The following is a 7,554-nucleotide window of genomic DNA, read 5'->3' on the forward strand; positions in this document are numbered from 1 at the left end:
GGACAAAGCAACAAGAGAAGCTCCACTTCCCTCCTGCAACACGTACACCTTCAAAGATGTTGGTGATTTAAAGGTTTGGGAAAATAAACTACAGTTAATGTACAATTAGGGTGAAGCAATTGGAAGTGTTCAGGCTCGGGGAAGATTACAAACCTTAATTGCAGCTCCGTGAAAAACTCCAATCTCGTGCAGGTCTGATTTGTTCCCCTCGTGCTGGTCGACCGTTATTCCCCCCTTGCCACATAATTGATGCCACTGTCTGCGCTGGGATATTCATCTTGGTATTGGTTGTACAAGGTGAAGTGTGGAATTATCTTATAAAAATGTAATTCCTATACAACACCGGCTCTAAACAAATACCATGACGGGCCCAGTGATGGAATTAATTATCTACAATATCGATGTTTCTAATTTAAAGCGTATGATGCTGGATTTTGGATGAAGAATGTCATGAGATGTATTGATCTTCCTGTTTTCCAGCTGTTATCCTGGACCGTGCTGTGTCCTCTCCCCAGCTGCTCCTCCAGCTCTTCTCTCAGATCCTGCTGGATTAGAAGGGCTGTGTGGGATCTGCGGTGAAAATCCATCCAGTGTGTTTTCCGGGGCTCTTTCTATTCGGATGCTCAGAAAACCTCCGCGGGGAAGCTGACAACCACATATGGCTCCTTTAAAATGAGCTGTGGGACTAACACAGCTGGTTTCACTGGACATAAAAACCAGTAGGATGTCAAATTAATAACCTGGTTCTTTATCGGCTCATATTCATAAATACCATGATTGTGTACTTGATAAAAACAACACATTTCTGAGTACAGTAAAGGCTTTATTTTGTGTTGTACCACAAATACATTGTAATGGATTTATCTTGTGTTAGACCTGCTTTGCAAAAAATGCACAATAAGGGGTTAACTGATATTCTGTTGGTTCAAAGAAAATATTAATAAACTGTCTCATATCAGAGTACAGACAGTTAAGTAAGCAGACAGGGTGTTAACACTCCTCCGCTGCACCGCATGTGCCGTACAAACTAACACTATGTGTAATGCATGTCCCACTATCTGGACATCACGCTGAACTTTACTGTAAGTGTCGAGGCACTTGGCGTTGGAACTCGTGATGGTGGCGGTGAAGGAGGAGGAGGAGGCGGAGAGAGGAAGTGGTGGTTGGGAACATGAAGGTGTCAGTCTGTAGCCGGGACACTGAAGTGCTCCGTGGTGAGACGCTCAGATCACACACGGCAACATGAGTCAGCCTCTTTGCCAGAGACCGACTGGTGTTAAGGAACTTCAGGGGCTCTCTGCTGGGACGGGTTAGGGCAGGGGGCAGGGGTAGGCTACCTTTACTATCGAAAGAGCTCCGGTGCCGCAGGTTGCCGACCCCTGGGTTAGGGCCGACATCTTCAATTGCAATATGGACGTGTTAGTTGTCTGGACCTGAGGCCAATAAAGACAGATATTCAAATATCAGGGTTATTCTTCCTGACTTCTGTATCCTAATGGAGACCGACTTCATTTTAAGGTTCTGTTTTCAAGAGGCTCTATGTTCAGCTCACAAGTCGGAGTGCAGTCGAGGGGGGGGGGGGGGGGTGATGCAACAGCAGCGCAGTAGGAAACGGCGAGAAGGGGAAACATGCTCAGTGGGTGAGTTGTAGAATCTGGTACGAGTCAGGTCCATTTTGATCTTTAAAAGCTCCACTCAGGCCTCCGACTGGATTTGCCACAGATTCCTCTTCCGAGACAAAAAAACTGACCGTAGTGGGAGGTGATTTCAGAGCAAGCTGCATTCAATTATGTTGTGGGGGGGGCATTTGTTTACCAATGATCCCCAGGAGGTCCAGTGTCCAGCGAACAGAGGAGTTCAATAGAGCCGATTAAGGAGCGACTCAACGAGCATCTCAATGGGAGGAGACTGCCCACGTTGTCCAGGATGAACCGTGACGCACACTACTACACAACTACACAACTGTAACGCCACAATTAAACCCGCCCACACACTAAAGAGTTACCTTGCTCATTAATATTTCTCAAAGGCCGGAGGATCAAACACCATCTTCAGGGCAACAAGCGCCTCCTGCTCAAGGTTTGGTTGCTGAGGAAATCTTAAGAGTGTAAAAAAAGGAACTGAAGCAGTGAAATAAAAATGTAATGACGAGGATGTAAATATTGGGGAATAGAATTATGTTTGTGTTGAGTTTATTTTCAAAGGAAGAAGTGGACATTTAGGAGACACAAGCGGGGGGGACATCGGCGAGTTGCATGGAGGAAAATGAAGGATTAAGTGATTTTAAAAGATCCCCCCCCCCCCTGCTGAGTTCTCCAGTTTTGAAACAAACAACAAACTGCAGAAATAGAAAAATCAAATGTTTGCATGGGAGTGGATGTTAAAGAGAGAGACGCTTTGAGAGAACACCCCCCCCCCCCCCCCCTCATTGGGCGCAAACATATTGTCAAACAAACACGAGCTTTACTCTCCACTGATTCTCAGCCTGTTTCTTTTTCCGCTGCCTCGTGTTCACGCAGCCGGTTCGTCTTCAAATAGGAACTTTAAACGCTGACCTTGCAAACTGCTGAAGTGACAAGAGCAGATTTGTGCATTTTGACAGGGAGACATTTTCTCTATCTGTCTTCCTGACAGAAGGTTCACTCCGAAATAAGTTTGTGTGTTTTCTTTACCAGTTTCAAATCGTCTTCACACTGCACCGAACATGTGGCTCTGCAGCTTCCTTCTCTCCTTCATCCGTCTCCTTGTGGGTATCAATGTGTTGCACATGCAAAGACACACGCCGACTCGTTACCCCACTGCTGGAATTTAATAGCTTCAATATAAAATGATGTGTTCTTTAACCACTTATTTTTCAGAAATACATGTGCAGGGGGAAAAAAATGCATTAAAACAAAGATTCATTACTCCAACAGAGACTCAGTGTAATTATTTCTGTAGTAATAAATTAGTTATTTCCCCGGCTGAGTGCTGCGCTGCAAAAAATCTGGTAAATGCCCATGAGTGGGGAGTGGACTGTGAAATTTTTTATGATAGTGGCAATTTAGTCAATAAAAGCAGATATATCGCCCGCTGAGCACTTCCACCAGTGAGTGTTCACGGGCTGAGTGAAGTGTCATCACTTTGGGTCGGGACAGGAGCGTCCTCAGGGCCGTTCCTGTAAACCACCATGCTGCACTTCTTCTTCTTTTTTAACACAGCACCTTACTCCACACAAATGTCACTGGACATTAGGAGGATTTGTGCCCTACGGTGATGGACACTTGCTTCCAACACACACTTCTCTTTCTGGGGGGGGGGACGTGAACTCAATCGTTGTGATATTTGTTCGCTGTGAATCACACTCATGGCTAAAAGGTGAAGATGATAGAAATATTAATTGTCTGATATTTTCCCTGTTCAGCACTTTTTTCTTGTAGCTGCAAGAAAATGAATGCAAGAGAACTCTCTGTGTTGGATCTATGTTGCATCAAGCCTGAGGAGGAGGCACAGAAATGTAGTAATAAACATTTTCTAAACACCTAAACCTGTGGAAAACACATGCTCTGCAACATGAGCTGATATCTAAGATGCTAGATGGATTGAAGAAGCAGCAATATCACATTAAATCAGACTTTATGTAGCTGACATAGAAATATAAGGTTTATCTGAGCAGCACTTGTCCGTAGACTCGATGTGTCCGGACGTGCGAGGACCCCTCTTCCAGTTCTCCGGTTATCTGAGCAGCTCGCAGCCGGAGTCCTGAGATGACCTGCCCGCCGTCCGGCCACAGAACACTCTTATCTCGGAAAGCCCTTTGCCAATTCACCGCTGGCTCTGTAGCCTGCAGCACTTCTGAAATATAATTCCTTTTGAAAGATCGAATTTGACCTCGGAGTTAAAAAATATGTGTTGCTGCCAGTTTGTCTGAAGGTAGAGATACATAATAAAAAAAATGTGTTTTATTGGACGGGTCAAGAAATACATGTAGTCGTTTTAATGTATATATATATATATATATTGTGAACTGCAGGTTTATCATTTACTTCACTGGATGTTTCTCTTCCTGGTTAAAGTCGTTTGAAATGAGGAGATAATGTTGCTGCTCATGTAAATTAATGCCACTGTTGTTCTGGATCATTATTCTTTATGCTTTATGTGTTTTCCCTGTGTGTGTGTGTGTGTGTGTCGTTAGTGTTTTCTCTCTTGTATGTGCTTTGTCCTCAGGGGCCACCGTACTATGCTAATGCAGCCTGTTCATTACCAGCACTGAAGACACCAAGAGGAAAAGCTTTTGTTAAAAAGCCGGCGAATGAAGAAGAATTGCAGTTTGTAGAATTCAGCTCAAATTAAAGCTGAGTTTTTAATCAAAGCACAAAGCACCCGTCCTGAGCTGACTCCTGAGTAACCTCCACTGGAAAGAGAAGCATTCTGAAAGCACTGCGGTTACAGGTTCAATCCCTGCCAAAGCCAGCGTGTCCATTAACATCCATGTGAGCTGCCAGAGAGTCCTTGAGCAAGGACCTGGACTGGTAGTGTCCCCTCTCCTCCGGGGCGAGTCGGCCTCGGTGAGAGCTTCTTCTGTGGTGAAAGTGTGAAATGTATGTAAATGAAGCTCAGTCATCTCGGGTCAGGCGCCAGCATCCTGCTCTGCAAAACCTTCTGAGTGTAATTATGGAATAATTTGTCTAAATCTCATAAGGAGGCAGGTTCTGGTGGATGACTCACACCTCGAATGTTGACTGGCTTCTTCTAACTCCAGCTCCAGATAACACCTGCTTGATTCTTGTGCTTGAATCAAATGACGAGTCCAAGGCATCGAGTTTGAAACGCTCCACGATGTGAAGTCCACTGTGAGCCGGTGAAACCGAGACGCCCCCTGCACTTAAACAAGAATCAGAACGTTCTTGAAAATAGTAAATGTCCATTTATGCTGCTGTAGCACTTTATTGAATTTGTCATACCACCTGCTTTTTCGAAAAAAGGGAAATGATTTGCCCACTCAGTTGGGGCCTTGACGAAACCATTTCTCTGCTCACAGTCTATCTGGGTCTTTGATTTTTTTCTTCAGCCTGTGCAACAACATGGTCTTTACTGTGAACAATGCAGCCGGAGATGAAACAGCCACAGCTGGGGACAACTGCACAGCTCAGGTCATTTAGACACGAGGAAGTTAACCTGTAAAAGCTCGGTTCAGTCAGACAAGAGCTCAAACCCATGACTGGACCCAGTCCCCAACAAGCCCAAAGCCACAGCTCCCACCTGAGTGTAAAACTGTTTTTTATCAAATATATAAACCTTCAATTTAGTCCATTTAATTCTATCAAGCTATGATTTACAAAGCTTAGTTGTGATGTTTCAAAGAAGCAATATTGGGATACGTTTGTGCAAAATTGAAAACCTACAAAGATAGATGGTTTAATTTGTCCCTGAATTTATGCGAAAATAACATCATCATCTCTGGTATTTACAAGATTCTTGGGTAAACACACTCCCCAAATGCACTTTTGATGAATGAAGAGGAAATTGAAAGGACACCTGAAATATAACTGTTTGTGGAGTTACGGTGGATTTCTAATCACGCAGGCTGGAAAATAGAAAAATGGAAAGAATCCGGATTTCACCTCGCCGAAGGTTTAAACTCATCGGAACGTCATTATGATTACACATCAACAAAGACTTCTTTACTCCATTGATCAACTTTCACCTCGGCACAGAACTTCACGGTCGTTTAACTGAAATATCTAAATGTATTAGTCTGACGTCTTCGGACGAGACGATTCTCTGCTCGACTCTGTTCAGTTTGATCAACAAAGAAAAACAATCACTTGTGGTCAGACTTGAAACTAAACAGATTTGACTTTGAACCTAGATCCTCCAAAGACTTAATAATGAATCAGGCAATCATCCACGATATATAAATAAATGAACAATACAAACAAATATCTTTTAGTTGTTGCCGTAATTTGTGCACAAATGACTTGTAAACAACCAAATAACACAGTTTATTGATTTAAAGACTTTTCCGAGCCAACCAGTCGGAGCAGAAAGTCGTTAGAGAGGAACTGCACATTTAATGAGCATATTTGAAAAATGAAAAATGAAACAAGTATGAAAATGAGTCATGGGGATGGAATCAGGGGAGTCGGTATTGATGGGGAAAGTGTGTTGAGTGTGTGGTCGCCGCTAAAAGCAGCAGCGGGAGCCTGGATGTGAGTTTCCAGTGATCGGCTAATGTGGTCCTGTCATGGCCGCACCAGGAGGTATATCAATAACCTATCAGCAGCTGCAGTTGTTATGGTAGCACGGCAAAGCAGTGGTTAGACACCCGCCGCTTCCTCTGGGAAGGCGAAGGGAAATCAGAGAACTAATCAGCAGCGCCCAGGACTGTGGAGGAGAATACCAGTGCAACACACCAGTGATGCTGATGGGAGCCGACACCGAGAATTGGGAGAGGAGCAAGAGACACCCTTATTTAAGGAAGCTCTTCGCCTCAAGCCGGGAAAACTTTGATTGAATGTAATGGAGTCCTCATCGGGAGGAGGAAGAAAAAGATCAAAATGATAACAATGGGAATTTGGAAATTGCTTGCTTTGAAGGAGAAGACATTAAGATGTTCGCTGTGTGTGTGTGTGTGTCTGTGAGTCTGTGGGAACTTTGCAAACACGTTTTTTTTCTGTATTTCCTGAAACAGTTGGGTACAACGTGTGTGCTTGTTCTCTGATGTTTGCACCGAGTTGTTTGGGCTGCGTAACAACAGCGTAATTAACGTCCCAGGGGTTTGAATAGCAAGTAAATTAATCCTAATTCTATGCAGAGATGTACAAAATAGCCTCCTTTTTTTATCCTAGCGGCTTGTTAGTGAGGAACATCGCACACAAACACACAAACACACACACACATCCAATACACACATGGGTATAAGCAAACATGACACACCTCTCCTCCCCCAGTCATACATACAAACACAGTTCACATGCCAAACACACGTGAACAAACACAGACACACACCTTCTTCTGGATATCTGACGAGGACGTGACTCAGATCCGACCGAGGCTTCTTCTTCTCCGCAGTGTTGTTCCCGATGTTAATTAGTTTGGCCTGTTTGCATTTTGATTTATCTGGTGCAGGGAGTTGATAATCTATTCATGCTGATATCGGGAGATAAAAAAAAAAAAAAAAACTGGAGCTCAAACGAGGTTGGCCGGTGAAACCGCTGCTTCCCTCTTCAATTATTCATCGGCGCCGCGGCCCTGAGTGGCGTCCCGTGCATTTCAAAGTCACTTCCACCGGTGCCACCGTTTATCGGCTCCAGCAACGCGTCCGGGAGGAGTATCGACATCCGGTGACGTATCACTGTCGGGCCGCTCTCTCTCCCCGTCTCGGCATCAAACGCCCGGGTGATATATATATACATGAACAGCCTGCCCCGCCTCCCCGCCTCCCCTTCAGTCGAATTAAAACGTTACATCGGCCTCGATGGCGCCCAGTGTGCGGAGACGTGCTGATATGCATCCAACATGAAACGTGTAATGAGAGGAGATGACAGAGTGCCTGGGCCGCGTGTGCACCTG

The sequence above is a fragment of the Platichthys flesus genome, chromosome 21 (assembly GCF_949316205.1).
Source record: "Platichthys flesus chromosome 21, fPlaFle2.1, whole genome shotgun sequence".
NCBI classification, from domain to species: Eukaryota; Metazoa; Chordata; class Actinopteri; order Pleuronectiformes; family Pleuronectidae; genus Platichthys; species Platichthys flesus.